Genomic DNA, 17,950 nt, shown 5'->3' with positions numbered 1-17,950 from the left:
AAGTCAAAGGTTTTCTTTTAACAAAATTATAAAAACCTTGAAATCTTTCTAACAAAGCAGTCTTTTCATTCCCCTTGATTTTGAACAGACATCTCAAAGACATCTTCGTGCTTTAGATTGGCTGAAAAATCCACACAAATCAAAAGATAGTATCAATTTTACAACAATCCATTCTATCACCCAGACTTGCAGATCTCATATGATTCCAGTGGCACTTAACGGGTTAGGGTAAACCCTTTAAGAATGAACGTGGAATAACCCCTTGAATCTCAGGGGTTCAAAAAAGTATGTTTTCTCATCTAACCTGCTGATGTTTGTCAGTGGGAAAAATTTCAAGGGTGTAAATCTAGCACTTCAAGGGTCCCAAAAAAGGTAAATCTAACAAATTTATGCAAATAAAAATAAGGAAATAGAAATGCAATTTAACACCTGTAACGACGCAAACATAACAATTTTTCAATGGCCGCCTTGGTGAGGCCAAGTTGTTATTGACAGGTAAGTGATATGTAAACAAACTTAATCATAGTTCGCACCCCCTTTATAAAGGGGGGGGGGGTAGCGATCTCCTGAAAATTTCAAAAAGGGGGGGTAAGAGAATTTTCTGTAGAAAGGGGGAAGTTTTCAAAAAGGGGCAGGTTCTACTAGAAAGGGGGTTACATTAGCAAAGTTCTTTGAAGTTCTACAATTTTGTGAAGAGAATTCTGAGAATGGACTCAAATGCACCTCTTAAAAGAGTGAATATGCTAAAATCTACATACTACCTTAAGTGGATCAATTTTGGCGAATTTGGCGAATTTTGCCAAATTAAATCCCCGCCAAAATTTCAAAAATCGGCCATTCGCCAAATCCCCGCCAAATTTTACAAAAAGAATATTATGTGAAAAATCACACCTTTTTAGTACATACTTTATAGTAATTTTCATCCATTTTAGTGTCTCCAAATTCCCAATTCGCCAAATGAAAAATCCCCGCCAAATTTTACAAAAATGATCAATCGCCAAAATTAAATCCTCGCCAAAAATCGCATTTTAGCCAATCGCCAAATTAAATCCACGCCAAATTAAATCCATGCCAAAATTAATCCACTTAAGGTACTGGGTTATAAATAATGTCTTGAAAGTGGGAAAAAGTTCTGTTAACACCACAATTATGAGGGGGGTTGCATATCAAATTTTGAAAAGAGGTTAGAACATAGGGTAGGGGGGGTAGTGACCCCCTTCCGAACTATGTTAATATTTCAAAACAACCAGGAGTAATTCCCAAGTTAACCAATTAAAATGTTAGCTAATTTTCTTCTTGAAATCCAACATCTTTCAAAAACTCTCAAAACCCACAAAAATTGCGCTGTACCTTAAGAAACAGACGTTTTTGAATACACCATTAAAGACCGGAATAAATCCGGAGTTCCGGCATTAAAGAAAAGGTGTATTGGATTTTAGTGACTTTGAAAAGGTAAAACATTGAAGACTTACGTTCATTGTAACTAGAATTAGGTGTAGGTACTAGCAATCGTTTGCCACAGAAGTTGCAGTTGTTGTCATCTTGCACTTTTCCACACCACTCTCCCATTATTCACACTGTCAAAATCAAAAAGTGATATGTGATTAAAAATGTAACTTTTGGGCCCTTATCACTTATAAGACATACGATTTTTTGACACTTTCAAATAGAAAATGAAAAGAAAGTCAGTAGAACCTGGTAGAACAGTTTTGCAATTAAAAGTTAATTTTTGGTGCACTTTTTGTATGAAAGTATTCAGAACAAACCTTCTTTGTTGCACTTTTATTCAGAATAGACCTTCTTTTTGAATGGTCAAGTTGAAAAGGTCCATGGATTGATGGAGTAGCACGTGAATGAAGAAACTGGGAGGAGCAAGCCTGTATCCCACCGAGCTTCACGGTTTTTTTTGTTCACGTTATCTTTTCGGGGAACAAGAAGAGTTTGATACAGGCTGAGCATAATGGAGATTCCCGCATTAGACACAGGGAATGACCTTTTTGTGGGTCTCTTTAATTATTGGTACATCGATACAGTATAGCTAATCTGTTATATGATATAGATATATATTTTTTTTCAATAATATAATATGTAACATTATTAACACTATAATTTTTTCATAATTTTTAACAACCAATAAATATATTGTAGAACTTAGCGCCCGAATGTCAATTTAGCGCGCAAATAAAGTGAACATTAGCGCGCTTATGTTAATTTAGCACAAAAAATACTTTTGAAACATTTGGCCAACCATACATTTCACTCCTCTTTACCATGACATACAATTTTTTCAAATTATCGAGAACTTGACGGCGTATTTAATGCGACCGGAGCGAGCAAAAGATCTCCCGGGGAGGGCTGGAGTCAAACTTTGAAGAGATTTTTTTTTCATTTGGCGTTCATCTACAGCTTAATCGGCGTGTGACGCCGGGTACCGGCTACTTCTCTTCATTACTGGATTGCTAAGTGTAACTGATACATTACTTTGCAACAAAAACTAATTTAAACAACTACGGTATTTCAGACTTTCATGTTCCTTCTTTTCTTTTTAGTACCGTTTAAAAATTGGCAATAAGAGGAAAACAAACTTTGATATTTTCATGGCTAGTAGGAACCGAACCCCCCGTACCCCCCGTACTTAGGCAAAAATGGATGATAGGTATGTGCGGACGGCAAGGGTCGGTTTCTTCACCTTTCAAAGTCTCTCAAAGGGTCGGAAAAATCAGAAAGTTTTAAATTAGTCTCTCTAAGGGTATAACTTTTTTCAAAAATCGACTAAAGGTCACCTTTTCAGCAAAAATCAGTCTCTCTAAGGATCGGTTTTCGGAGGTCCCGTCCGCACATACCCCTCATTCGCCAACCCTAGTACCCCCCCCCCTCCGGAACCGAACTTGCGCTGGGCAGAATAAACGGTTGGCAGACGATATCATCCACCAGGATGCAAGTGAAAATTTTCAATCTGCGAACCTAGACGGGGGTTCGGTTATCATCAGTTACGGTTAGGGTTGGAGCTCGAGAGTCACAATATAAGGCCGAAGGCCTTATTAGGGGCATCCGTATCCTGAGGATACCCTGAGGCCTAACTTAGGACCCTTGTAGGGGCACCGATAGGGTTGGGAGCTTTCTTAATAAAGGTCTGTAAATTACACGCTATAAGTATTTGTGAATGACAGTTTTCTGTCGTGTCTCGTTGACGAAAGCGGTTAGGCATTGGGTTTGTAAACCAAGGTTGCTTGCATTTGGTGGTTTTTCAGAAAAATACTTAGAAAACAGTTAGAAATCAGGATAGAAGATAGGAAAGTAGAAAATAGGGGGAAAATAAGGGAGGATGCATCCTAGTGGATGATATCGTTTGCCAACCAGAATGAACCAGTGATGTGAAATTGAAACAACTTATATTATTCCTTTCACGAAAATGAAACACAAAGTTTCTTTCCGTGATCCTTCTTAGAAATCGTGAAAGGCCTTGTTTCAGACGCAGTGTACAAAACAATAGAAGAATATAAATTGATGTGCAAAAAAACGAAAGAACTGGACCTATGGAGGTTGTCGTGGAAAAGTCGCTCACGGGATCAGTTGTGATAGATGCCACCAATGGTATCATTTCAAATGCTGCAAATTGAAAACCGCTAACAACATTGGAAGTGACGAGATTTGGATTTGCAATGATTGTAAACAAAATCATGAGATCGGTATTGATTCTTAAACTTTTTAGTCCTTCTTTTTTATTTCTCATTTTTCGATAGTACAATCTCGTACAGTCAGATTTTGATTTGCATTTTTTGAATCCTTAGCAGCAAATTAAAAACTCTAGCGGAAATTTTTAACTATACAGTATATTCTCTTTAGTGATGACAAAACTTGGCAAGGATGAGATACGTCCAAGGTATTTATTTGTCAATTACAACTCTAAATGATAAACGAACCTTACATATATTCATCGAAAAATATTGGTGTTCTCAATTGGTTTTCAATGCAATAGTTTTTGACGAAGCTGTAAATTTTTTCAACAGTGAATTGGGTTTTTGTGTTTGTTTCCAGTGGAAAATGAAGATGAGTCATTAAATAAAATTAATTAAGTTTTTCCTTTTCCTTCTTAGATCGCGCAAAGAGTGGTGAAGCATTCACCCTGGTGAGGAAGATAAAAAACAGTCTAAAGGAGTCAGTATTTACATCTTACATACAAGAAAGTCGCGATCAAGCAAAAAATCCTTTTCTCGATGGTAATTATTATAAAGAAAACTAGCCGGTACCCGGCGTCGCACGCCAGTTTAGCTGTTTGCTGAACTCATTTAAAGTCCTTTGAGATGTTGTGAAGATGGCTTAAATACGATGAAATCAAAATTAAAGGGAAGAATTTTGACGTCAAATTTGACGTCAAGGAGATCAGACGTTAAATAAAAAGTGGAGAGTTTCTAGTAAAAGATACAGTAAAAACAAAAAATTTCTTTAAAAATCAAAAAATCTGTATTTTTTTACCTAAACTAGAGGTCTAATCCACTATTCCTCAACATTTCCGGATGGACGAGGACACTACAGGCCACCTCCATAGACGATCACCCTAGTCAAAATTTTGACGAACTACGATGCTCCCAGACGAAATGTTACGATTTGGAAGAAAATATCCTTGTTTGTATGGTATGCAACCGCTTCGTGTATTTTAGATGTTCCCCGCTCCCACCGTACCAAATTCAGGCCTTCCTGAACACCAAGACAAAAAGAAACGGAAGATGGAACTTCTGCTGTATCAACTGCGTGGAGGTACCCCAAGACCTTTATGCACTGTGTGATGTAGTAGAAGATGAAGTAACTGAACTCAAGAACGACATCTCGGAACGAGACCGAATCATCGAAGGTAACAAGAAGAAATTAATCAAGTCTGTCCAATCACTTTGACGAGATCAAAACGACACTCTTGAGCGTTGAAAACCAAATGACTGTGGTAAAGCAGTCTTATGCTAAAGCAGTTAAAGACCCTTTATTAGACGACTCTAACACCTCCATCAAGGAGGTTATTAGAGAAGCTCTACGAGAAGAAGATGCAGAAGAAACAAATAAACAAATACGTGTCTTCAATGTTATGTCCATGGAGTATCTGAACAAGATACCAACATGGACAAGAGCTTAGTGGACGATCTCATCAAAGAAACACATTCAAATGTAACAGTTAAGCGTGTTACTCGATTGGGTAAGACCTCAACCGACAGGAAACGTCCAATCTTGATCTGTCTATCAAGCGAAGACGAGAAATTCAACCTTCTCGGAAATTTACCTGCTCTTAAAGGAAATGAAAAGTTTTCTGGAGTGAGCATCACTGAAGACCTTACGCCTGATTTGCGTAAGAAGGTGCACCAATTGTCTATCGAAGCTAAAGAATTGAATGCAACAAAATCTCCAACATCAGGAATATATCGCGTCCGTGAATTCGATGACTACAAAATCGCTAGCCAAGTTAACCTAGATACAGATCAAGGGCGTGGCATTGTCATATTTGTCCATATCTCCATTAAACACTTGGTAATCGATGTCAAGCCTCCAGTGACTTTCAATTGCATGATTGAAGTACAACTATCAGGAAAAGATTTTCTCGCTGTTGCATCCCTGGTCAAAAAACTTTCAATGTTTCTTTAATGAACGTCGATAATTCTTTATAGGACCTTTCAAAGATCTTTACTGATACTTTCGAAGATCTTTCAAAGAATCTTTAAAGTCTCTTTTTATGAATCTTTACTGAATCAGCATCGATCTTTAATGGTCTTTGAAGATATTTAAAGATCAGCTAAGATACTTTAAAGATCTTGAAAAAAATTCAATATTTGAGACTTTAAAGATTCTTAACAAATCTTGAAGCTTCTTTTAAAATCATTCGGTGTTTTGAATATCCTGGAGGACTAGTAGTTGTTTTTAAGCACCTTGTCCGAGATGGGTTAGCGAAAGTAATAATTAGAGCTGTGGTTTTATATCCAATTTTGCGGAGCGGATCAACAAAAAAAATATCACAATATAGATTGTATTAAACAATTTTTCTTTGCACCAATTATCATCTTCAACGTCAGCTTCTTTTGGCGTCATTTCCAGCCTGGTTGATGGACCTCCGGCAATGAGGCCAAATTTTTTTGAACTTTGGTTCGTCTAGTTTATATTGGTGTTGAATCAATCCTGTAAAAAAAGTATATGAACGAATTTCAAAAAAATTGGCAGTCCACACATTTTAGTTGAACTCTCAAAGTTTTTATTTTCATTTTCGAATTCTTTAAAAAAATATTTAAAGCTTAGATTCTACCATTCAAAATTGTCTTTTCAATAAGCTATTACTACCTTTGGTTTTGTCTTTTTCCCTTCAAGAGCAATGAACCAAAATGTGCGGACTGCCAATTTTTTTAAAGAAAGTTTAAATTTGTTTATATCACAACTAGTTGAAAGTTATGGTAAACAAAACAAAAACAAGGCATAACTTTTTGAGGAGCTCCCAGGCTTAACATGACTTATTTGTATAAAACAGCAAAAAACCTTGAAAATAAGTTATTTGTCAACCCATGGTGGATGAAATAATTCAATTTAGGCTTTATTTTCTTGACTTGATTAGGATCTAATGCAGTCTTCGATTTCCTTTTGCCTGATTTAGGCGAGACCATGCCATTTTCAAGTTCTTCTGTCGTAAACATCGCCGTAGCCAAGGCAATGGCTTATATTGTAGGAGTATTATGTCTCGGCACATCTAACAAGTTGGAGCCAACTGCCAGAACCTAAAAATACAATTTTATTGCTTTAGACAACCGTACTACGGTACTTAAATGTAATCTAGCACGGCGACACTCAGACATTGGAAATAAAGCAAAAAGTAATGAAAGCAACAAAAAGGAACATTTTAGTTATCTAGAAACCTTTGTGTAAGCTTAAAGTTGCATATTAAAATTGCGTTGCTGTTGTGAATGAAAAAATTATATACATGTTCGAAAAAAGTGTTTATTTTGATTTCGTAATTCGGTAATTTGGTTTAGAATAACAATGGTTAAAATACATAAAGTAAGTAGAGAGTAAATAAAGGATACATGTCTCTCTCAAAAATTATTCAAATATAAAAAATGTCAATTTTACAATTATAATTTTCTCCCACTCAAAACAAATTAAGTCTTTCTTTCCTTCTCAAGAGTTTTTTCAAAATTATCAAGTCAGTTTTCACAGAGCTTTAGAATTTTAGCAGTTTCTTCTTCTGATGAAAACAAAATTTGACAGGAACTTAATCCAAAAAGTTTTCCTTTAAATATTCAAAACTCAGTGGATATGAAGTCAAAAATAAAGAAGTTGAAATGATACTTACAAAGTCATTTTCATCTAAAGGAGCCGTTTGTGTTTGATTTAGGTTTGGGTTTGCATTAGGTAATGGTTGCTCTGAAACCTAAAAAAGAATGGTGACACCAATGTTCTACCTTGCCGCAAAATTTACAAAAAAACAGACAAATAATGCTTGTTTTAAATTTATCTAGGTAAATTTACCTTTGCAATCAATTGGCCCAGGAGAATGTTGGCTCGCCTTTGAGTTGCTAACATCTCATTCAGCAGTTCGTTCTGAAAAAAGTCACAAAAAAGTGGGAAAGGTTAAGTAGAAATATTGTGGAATGCAAAAAATAAAACAATCAAGGTCTCACATCTGAATAAATACTGCAATAGATAACAGATAATGAAGGGCATTCATCGTGATGAAACAAATAATACAGCCATTCGATTAGGCTTCCTTACCGTTCTGACTTGGTGAATGTTAGCAGCAGCCCCATCAACAACATTTGAATTTCGATTTTCATGCCCCTCCTAAACACATAAAAAGAAGACCTTTACCATCTCAATGATATTTATTAGAAGCTCACAAATTTCTCTTCGAGTTGCCAACATCTCATTCATATCAAAAGTTAGTTAGTCACAAAAAAACACGAGAAAAGTTTTTTTAAATTGAGATATCAAGGAATGCAAAAATAGCAATCAAGGCTTCAAAGGCAAATAATTATTGTAATAGATAAAATTCATATAGGTTGATCCCACCACAATCTTGATTTTGTGCTTTTTGTAAAAACTAAAATTTATTCTTAGACGATCCGACCTTATCTAAGTACCATCATCAGTAGCAGTTAAATAATACAATAGATAAAGATAAATATTAAAGAAACAGTTAAAAGAAGGGCCTTCAATCCTTACTATTTGGAAGATTCCATTGGGAATAGGCTTCCTTACCATTCTAACTTGGTGAATGTTGGCAGCAGCCCGTTCAACAGTATTTGGATTTCGATTGTTATCTCTCTCCTAAACACATAAAGAAGACCTTAAAATCTTTATGATATTTATTCGAGTCTTTCTCAAAAAAATGACAGTCCGCATATTTTGGTTCATTGCTATTGAATGAAAAATGATATAATCAAAAGTAAATAAGTAAATAAAGATAATTCTGAGTGGGATAAGTTAAGGCTGTAAGATTTTTATAAAAGTTCTAAATGGAAATTGAAATTGAAAAAAAATTGGCTTCAAAAGTGTTGAGTTTACACCATAGGGGATTAATTTTTGAGAAGGGCACATAAAAATTTCAGCCCAAAATTCAAAATCTATCAGAAGATACGAAACCTTAGGCTTCGTCTTCCTTCGATTCGAGCATAAAACTCCTACTCTTCGGGATATGAGCACTGCTCTTGTTTTGACTATTAAAATTCTCCGGATACATTGCATGCGCACTAAGGTTTTAATGAAAGAATAGAGAGTTTCGAAACCTAAGCCAATCAGCGGTGTTTTAAATATTCTTTCATTTAAATTCTCTGTATATAGCAGTGCCTATAGACCAAGAGTAAGGCCAAAAAGCCTGGTGCTGTATATTATGTAGCACTATGTAGACTAATGAAACCTAAAGTGGGACACTGTAAACAACACTAAACATCATACTTTTTTCTCATAATACAGGGGTTAAACCCGCCTGCTTGTTAATTTTTCAAAATTTTCCAACCCCACCCGGATGTTATTAGAACCCCCATTTATTAATTTCTAAGAATATTTTCAGCTGTCAAAGAGAAGGCCCTTTATTTTGCTCTAAATAGTCTAATTGTAGCCTATATTAAAATTTGACAGACCATACTCTGAACTCAAGCATTACCTTAAGGGTATAAATTTTAACATTTCAAACATACATTTTTAAACTTTTCCTAATGTTTTCTACCTTATGAGTAACTGATGGCTGTCAAATTTAACTCACAATTCTTCTCCTGGCTGACGGAGCTGCAGCTGCTGAAGATAACTCATTGGCAAATGCTAAGATGAATTCAGTATACTTATATCAAATAGAAATTAAGGGAGCACAACCTTTTATGGATTTCATTTACAATTTCCTTTTTGCAACATTCAATTTAAATAAAAATATTCAAAGGAACAAGTTCAAATTGTAATATTTTGGTGCTACAATAAAAAATCATTCACTCAAAACTATTTTAACTGAGGAAAATTTACTAGTTCGTTGTTACATATTTACTAGTACATGTTTTATGTTACATAGCTTAGGTGTAAATAGCATATTGCGCATGCGCTCTTATATATTTTGAGCACATGGGGAGCGAGTTGCAGAGAGAACAAGTTATGAATGCCCCATCTGAAAAGTCATTTTAGAAGATGATTAAAATAAACTTTTAAAATTTCAACATCTAGATCCCAAAAATTCGCCATATTCATGATATGCACCACTTGTTAGAATTTTCAAAATTTTCCAACAATAGAAAACATGACGATTTGGGTGGAAAGTTTTGAAAATTATGGAAGCCTCTAAAGTGGTGCATATCATAAATTGCTTGATGACGTCATCAGCTGTTTCAGAACTTTTATATTTTCAGTAGATCAGAAAGATAGGCTTTAAAAAGAACTATTTAGAAATGTATTGTAGGATTTTGCTGCAATGGGGGTTTTCCACGTGAATTTTTCAAGTATCCACTCGTATAATTTTTTAACCAGAATCAAGAAAATCTTTACAGAAGCTTTCAAAGATCTTTAAAGATTCTGTAAAAGATCTTTAAAGATTCTTAGAAATTAAATCATATTCCGAATCTTATAAAGAATATAAAAGTTTCTTTAAAGATCTTTTTAAGAAAAAGAACTTTAAAGAAACACGAAAGAATCTTAAAAAGATTTTCAAAGAATCTTTAGCTTTAAAGTTCTTGAAAGATCTTTGAAAGATTTTTGACCAGGGATGCACTTATCGAAGGCCACTTAAATCTACATTCTTCAACGAAAACAACAAAAACCTAAACTTATTGATCAAGTCCATTGCATTAAACAAGAAATATTCGCACAAATGTTTGTTAGGTGATTTCAACTTTCCAGCAATCAATTGGGAAAACTGGACCACCCCGCATCTGGAGGATAGCAAAGACGAGAAATTCTTAAATGCTTTGAGAGACGCATATCTCCATCAACATGTTAATGAACCAACTCGGAGGAGGAACTGATGAGGAACTGATGACCCACCCCTTATCGACTTGATCTTAACAGGCGAAGAAAACCAAATTAGGAATCTCGACTACCTAAGACCACTAGGAAAAAATGACCATAGTTCGTTGGCTTTCAATTTCGTTTGCTACGCATACTCCAAACCTACGCAAACAAGGTTCATCTATGCTTCGGCCAATTTCAAATTAATGAAAAATGACCCGACGTTGAGGGAATGGAAAGAAGGTTTTAAAATGCATTCCTGAATAAATCAGTGGAAGCTCTTTGGGAATCGTTCAAGAAAGTTGTCATTGATCTCAGAAATCGATTTGTCCCTTTGAAAGAAGTTGGAAACGATTTTGGGAGGAAAAAAAGGTAAAGTTCCAATTAATAAGAATCTTCAAGATGAAATGAAGTTAAAGAAAACGCCCCATAGAAGTTGGTTAAGATCTGCACCTCTCGGCAGAGATCGTCATCGTGTCAATTACACTATTGTAAGAAACAGAGTTAATCGTTTGATGTCAAAGGCCCACAGGACTTATGAAAAAAGCATTTTTGATAAATCCAAGGAAAAGCCAAAGATATTTTTATCCGCACAATAATATCAATTTGAAGCAAATTCCAATTCATAGTGCACTAACTGTGGTATCTATGGTGGATTCTTTTTTTTCATATGTTCATCTGTTTTTTACGTTTTACTGTTTACTGGTTGTGTCAAAATTAAAAAAGCGCACTTTCAGTGCTTCTTTACAAAATGTAAAAGAAACAATTTACTGACCAGTATGATTTTTTTATTGTTATCATTTATTTTTGATTATGGCTCTAAAATATCAAAAAGAAATACTTTGAATCATTTGTAACATTTATTTTTTCCATAAAAAAATAAGTATGTCTTCAAATAATACAAAACATTTGATCAAATTTCAAGTCTGGAGATTATTAAATTCGTGCATGCGCTTTAGCCGACATATTTCCTGGTCAGACGGACATTATGAAATTGAGCTGAATTCCCTTGGATAAAATGACATATCCGTGTGCTTACCCAGTTTTTGGGATTGTTTTCTCACGGTCGCGAAGCACATGCATAATTCTTTTACAAAGCGCTAGATCAAGAAGGAGTCATAGAAAATAAGATAAGATAAAATGGAACCTGGATTGGAAGACTTTACCAAAGACGAACTGGTAACCTTCCTACGAAGAACATTTCCAGCTGATCTTGCTGATAAAATTATAAGTATGTCGTAATAACTTTTAACCTGGAAAATCTTTTTTGTCTTCTTTTATTTTGATGAATTGTTGAAGTGCTTAAGAAATTTCAATTAGAAGTTCATTTCCTCTGAAAATTATGTGGTTGTCCAAAAGGTCCCTAAATTTTTTTTGGCTCATTCTTTCAACTACCTCTTATTTATTCAAACTCTGCAGGCTTCTCACAGATTGTATCTAAGCCAGGTAGAGGCCCGCCATTACTTTGTTGAATCTTAGATATTACTGTAACTTGGTCTGATGTTGACATCTCTCTTCTAACCCCGACACCCTTCTTTGGAGATAGGAATAGTAGAAAAGTCGGAATCGCTTATGGAAACTATATTTCATACTTAGAGACCAGAGAGGAAAAAATACTTTGTCTATTGGTGATTCTGACTTTATTATTATTTCTATCTTTAAAACTGAGTGTCGGAATTAGAAGAGGAATGTTGACATAAGACCAACTTATGGTACTAGACTCTCCCACTTGATACGTAATTAATATAATCTTTTCGCAATCAATGAATAATCGATAACCAATCGATAGGATTGGATATTGATAGGGATAACGATAATGGATAGGTAATCAAGACTATTCTAATATCTTAAGTATCGATTGATCATCGATTAGCTATAGATTGTGATCAATCTATCATCTTAGAGACAATTGTATAATCGGTCAATTAATGGGCAATCAAGCCTCCCATAAAATCCAAATTAGTGATTGTCTATCGATTATCAGAATCAATTAATATCATTGTATCAAGTGGGACGGTCTGGGTATTCTTATAAAGAGTATATATTTTGTTACCAGGTCACGAATTAGAAGCTATTTGGAACGCTAATCAGAACGCCAGACCAGTACTTTCTACTTTCATCCATGGAGTTTACCATAGAGGAGGTCCTACAATTTCAGACAGTTTACCCAATAACAAGAAATGTTGTTGTTTTTACAAATTCCAACTTTCTTAGGCTAGAGAAGAGATCGATGATGATCCTACAAAGTCCCTTTCAGATTCAAATATTAGTGTGACATCAAACAAGGTACAAACTTTCTTCCTGAAAATTGTTAATTAGGACATTCATTTTGCTTGTTGGTTAACATTTAATCAATCAATTAATCGATTTAATTTATTGATGACATTTAGTTAATTGATTTACTCGATTTGAATTGAAATAAAATTTCCCAAGCTATTTTTTCGTCAAATGTTCAATGTATTCATTGTATTTTTTGTTTTAGAGTACCTGTTATTCGCCAAGTTCGCCAGATTAAAAGTAGTCAGGACATTCAACCTTGACGGTGAGCTCTTTTAAATAGTTATCTTTGGAATCTCATTAAACTTTTTTAACCCATCACAGTACACTAAAAGCTCTGTCGCATTGAAAAGATAGCTAAATGGGGATGGTAACAGAGTTTGAAGTTTGAACTTTTCATTGACTTCTTTTGCCTTACCATCTTGGTGTAAAAAGTGTGTCTCAATATACCTTTTGCGATAGAATATGGATTTAGATATCACGTGTGTGCCCGTTCAAAACATAATTAAGGACTGGAAAACTTTTTAGAAGAAAATGAATTAATGAAGACGAAAAGCAAAGATCAAGTTCTTGTAGAATTGTGCTATATTCTTCATTTTCTGTTTCACTATTCGATAGTATTCGAGTACTGAATACCGTCCAGATATGTTTGCTTTAGGAAATAATATCATTTATTTTTGAGTAGATTTTCCTTTTAAAATAATGGTCTTGACATTTATTTTGTTTTCTACAGAAATTTCAAGACATGAACATTTGACTCTGGCTCGTTTAACCCTTGGGAAGTTGAATCGTGATAAGATAAAGATGAAATGCAAGAAATATGGTATACCCGTCCCGGGCCGAGAGAAGAAGGTTACAGACGAGTGTGTGGAATTTGCCAAAGGAATGTTGAGAGCAAAGAAAGTGACCATTTTGAACAAACCAGTGGAAACGATAGATGATACGTAATTAATATAATCTTTTCGCAATCAATGAATAATCGATAACCAATCGATAGGATTGGATATTGATAGGGATAACGATAATGGATAGGTAATCAAGACTGTTCTAATATCTTAAGTATCGATTGATCATCGTTAGTTTTTTTCATCGATTAGCTATAGATTGTGATCAATCTATCATCTTAGAGACAATTGTATAATCGGTCAATTAATGGGCAATCAAGCCTCCCATAAAATCCAAATTAGTGATTGTCTATCGATTATCAGAATCAATTAATATCATTGTATCAAGTGGGACGGTCTGGGTATTCTTATAAAGAGTATATATTTTGTTACCAGGTCACGAATTAGAAGCTATTTGGAACGCTAATCAGAACGCCAGACCAGTACTTTCTACTTTCATCCATGGAGTTTACCATAGAGGAGGTCCTACAATTTCAGACAGTTTACCCAATAACAAGAAATCACAGTGACACTCCCACCAAAAAAACTATAAAGGCATCAACACCAATGACAAATAGACTTTTGAAACGACAGAGAAACCTTCAGTAAGTCTCTCCCATTTATACAGTATTTGATTTGACAGCAGTTTGTTTTCAGGACCAATAATTCCTTCTTTTATTTGCATCTCTAAAATAGTTGAAAAAATCAGACATGGTATGTCATTCACTCAATCATGATATTGTTTCTGCAAGGCTTTCACGTAACTCCTTTTACTTGGAATATGATATGAGTTGCTTTTAGTTTGGAAATATTGAAGTTCACACCAACCACACTAGAGTTTCATTGAACAATAAAAGATAGTAAGTTTATCTATGTCAAATTTTTCGGCTGCAGAATGGCAACTTTTCATTTTAACGAAACCAACTAATATTTTGCTAGGAGTTAATTCAAATTTTCTAGGACATGTATTTTAATTCTCCCACCAGGCAAAAGCAATTACGTGCTGAGGTCAAACGGAAATGGTCTGATGATAAACTGCCAGCATCATTTGCAGATGAGGAAAACAAAGAGGAACTTGATGCTTTTGTTGATTTGTTGCATGGTGAATCAACAACCTCTTTAAGAATGCTTGAACACATGGGAAAGAACAAGATCAGACCATTGTCCATGAAAGAAGAAGAAGCATTAAAGAAATGAGAAAATCAGAATTACAGGTAACCAATCTTTTGAAACTGTTTTAAATATTAAATTTTTGAGTTAGTTTTAATTAGCACTTGTAACCCTTTCGTAGCAAATTCTCACAACTTCCTTAGATAGTATGAATTCCCATATCACAACATTTATTATAAAATTCCAAGTCCATAAAATTGAATTCAATGTTGTTTTTAAACAAGTAGCAGCTGAACAAGTGCGCAGGCAGTTGGATATGGATGAGATAGAAAGTCAAAATGATAAATTACCTCAAGCTACCAGTGCAAATAAACGAAAGGTAATAAAAGGGTTTGGTTAAATTTCTCGTCCCTCTTCTAAATCATCTCCCTTGATCTACTAATTGTAGGGAGGAGCTTTTTGAGGTAAAATGGCAAATACAGATAATTGTTGTAATTCTAATTTCTGTTTTGGTTGGGAGTAGGATGTCAATTAAAAAGAATGAAATTTTGAAATTGAAAAACTTGTTCCGTTAACCTTTGTTTAGATCTGCAGTCCACTCGTGTCACCTGCAAAAGTGCAGTCAAAGAAAGCTGACTCCCAAAAAGCCAACAAAGGTACAGTAAGCAGTCATTGGACAAAAATCCAATATCCACAAGAGATATTGGACGAGGCTTTGTTAAGAATATATACATCATTATTAACAATAGTTTGACCGTGACCATTTATTTTGAATTTACTGCAAAAGTGCTTTGTGGTTTGGGTTTCAATTTGATGAGGGAGTGCTTGCAGTACTTATTATGGAAGTACACTTTTTTCAACTTAACTTAAAGATGACCAGTTAAAATATTATTTTTAATTGCATCAGACATTGGCCATTTTTAACTAACAAGTAGTGAAAACAATTAGAAACCAATTTCAAACAGAAAGCCAAAATCAGGTAAACATTAGATTTCCATTTTTCCAGCAGAAAGGGGGAGGAGGAAACTATGAGAATGTAGGGTGAAGTATTGTAATGTCACTGAATTTTTGTTTACTGCTAAAGCTTAAGTCTCAAGTGTACCAGAATTACACATATTTGTCTAAAATGTTTTAACCTGTTTAAACATTAAATCTTTGATATCATTTACCTTGGAGAACAACACTGGACTTGTTGTCTGCGAACCTGATTCGGTATCCAATATCTAAATGAAAGAAATGAGTTTATCAGGAAATAACTTGAAGTATTATAGAAAAATTGCAAATTGGAATTACTCACACACTGACATTGTTATTGTAATTACAATTTAATGTTTAAACTTAAGTAAAAAGTTATAGTATTTACTCTGTAACAAAACCTCTTTGTTTTCTTGAGAAAACGTTTTGCCTTTTTGAGCTTACTTGCAAACATTTTTTTGCAAACATTTTCAACCGTGTACACCTTATGCAAAAAATGGTTGTATTGTTGGCCTAAAAACATGGTGATAATTATTTGTGGTTTTCAACAGTTTAATTAAATAAAATTAAATGTGAGCCTCGATTTTTACTAGTTTGTTGTTTTTACAAATTCCAACTTTCTTAGGCTAGAGAAGAGATCGATGATGATCCTACAAAGTCCCTTTCAGATTCAAATATTAGTGTGACATCAAACAAGGTACAAACTTTCTTCCTGAAAATTGTTAATTAGGACATTCATTTTGCTTGTTGGTTAACATTTAATCAATCAATTAATCGATTTAATTTATTGATGACATTTAGTTAATTGATTTACTCGATTTGAATTGAAATAAAATTTCCCAAGCTATTTTTTCGTCAAATGTTCAATGTATTCATTGTATTTTTTGTTTTAGAGTACCTGTTATTCGCCAAGTTCGCCAGATTAAAAGTAGTCAGGACATTCAACCTTGACGGTGAGCTCTTTTAAATAGTTATCTTTGGAATCTCATTAAACTTTTTTAACCCATCACAGTACACTAAAAGCTCTGTCGCATTGAAAAGATAGCTAAATGGGGATGGTAACAGAGTTTGAAGTTTGAACTTTTCATTGACTTCTTTTGCCTTACCATCTTGGTGTAAAGTGTGTCTCAATATACCTTTTGCGATAGAATATGGATTTAGATATCACGTGTGTGCCCGTTCAAAACATAATTAAGGACTGGAAAACTTTTTAGAAGAAAATGAATTAATGAAGACGAAAAGCAAAGATCAAGTTCTTGTAGAATTGTGCTATATTCTTCATTTTCTGTTTCACTATTCGATAGTATTCGAGTACTGAATACCGTCCAGATATGTTTGCTTTAGGAAATAATATCATTTATTTTTGAGTAGATTTTCCTTTTAAAATAATGGTCTTGACATTTATTTTGTTTTCTACAGAAATTTCAAGACATGAACATTTGACTCTGGCTCGTTTAACCCTTGGGAAGTTGAATCGTGATAAGATAAAGATGAAATGCAAGAAATATGGTATACCCGTCCCGGGCCGAGAGAAGAAGGTTACAGACGAGTGTGTGGAATTTGCCAAAGGAATGTTGAGAGCAAAGAAAGTGACCATTTTGAACAAACCAGTGGAAACGATAGATGATATCTTCATACCCATTTACGAGTAAGTTTAACTAAATAATTGATACTCACTCGTAAATGGTTATGAAGATATCATCTTACCTCAATGAACTGATTTTCGCGTTTTTCCGTCAAAAAAAAGAAACAACTTGTCGATACTAAGTTTTGAACTCTTTTCGGGTTATTTACCTAAAATATAATTTCAAATTTCTTCAAATTCTGCTTCTTTTTTAAAATGAGAAACAAAATTTTTGACTGCGAAAATTAGTTCCAGTAAGGTACAAGGTGAATGTTTTATTTTATATTTTTCTTTAAAAAAACAATAGTTGTAAATTTATTAACGATATTTTTATCTTTATCATTTTGTTATATATTTTTCCTAAAAAAAAATGATATTTGTAAATTTCGTAATGTTATTTATATTTTCTTTACAGTTGAATTCATGTAATTCGAATTCTCAAGGGACCCAGAATTTCGTTTTAATTACATGAGTTTCAAACTAGATGAGTTTTCATATTTTTGACCTCATTCGAAAGTCTTTCCCAGGTTTACTTTTGAACATTTTTTGTATTTTCGAGTTAGAATAATGAAATGATAAATTCATAATCTTTCAAAAAAGTCTTTGATTATTGATTGCTTTGTTTACTGCT

General features: G+C 34.0%; 2 long non-coding RNA genes across 2 annotated transcripts; both read right to left on the bottom strand.

Moving 5' to 3' along the window:
- Window positions 1–6,690: 6,690 nt before the first annotated feature.
- Window positions 6,691–7,547, bottom strand: LOC136820465 (uncharacterized). Its single transcript, XR_010848591.1, has 3 exons — window positions 7,495–7,547; window positions 7,319–7,396; window positions 6,691–6,743 (listed from the first exon to the last, which is right to left on the bottom strand). It is a non-coding gene; the product is annotated as an uncharacterized lncRNA (long non-coding RNA).
- A 1-nt stretch (window position 7,548) lies between these two features.
- LOC136820464 (uncharacterized) lies at window positions 7,549–8,287 on the bottom strand. The gene is made up of 3 exons (XR_010848590.1): window positions 8,224–8,287; window positions 7,738–7,806; window positions 7,549–7,566 (listed from the first exon to the last, which is right to left on the bottom strand). It is a non-coding gene; the product is annotated as an uncharacterized lncRNA (long non-coding RNA).
- Between the last annotated feature and the right edge of the window lie 9,663 nt (window positions 8,288–17,950).

The sequence above is a fragment of the Clytia hemisphaerica genome, unplaced genomic scaffold (genome assembly GCF_902728285.1).
Source record: "Clytia hemisphaerica strain Z4C2 unplaced genomic scaffold, Clytia hemisphaerica genome assembly, whole genome shotgun sequence".
Lineage (NCBI taxonomy): Eukaryota > Metazoa > Cnidaria > Hydrozoa > Leptothecata > Clytiidae > Clytia > Clytia hemisphaerica.
The sequence above is the reverse complement of the archived record's forward strand: the minus strand, read 5'-3'. Positions and strand labels throughout refer to the sequence as shown.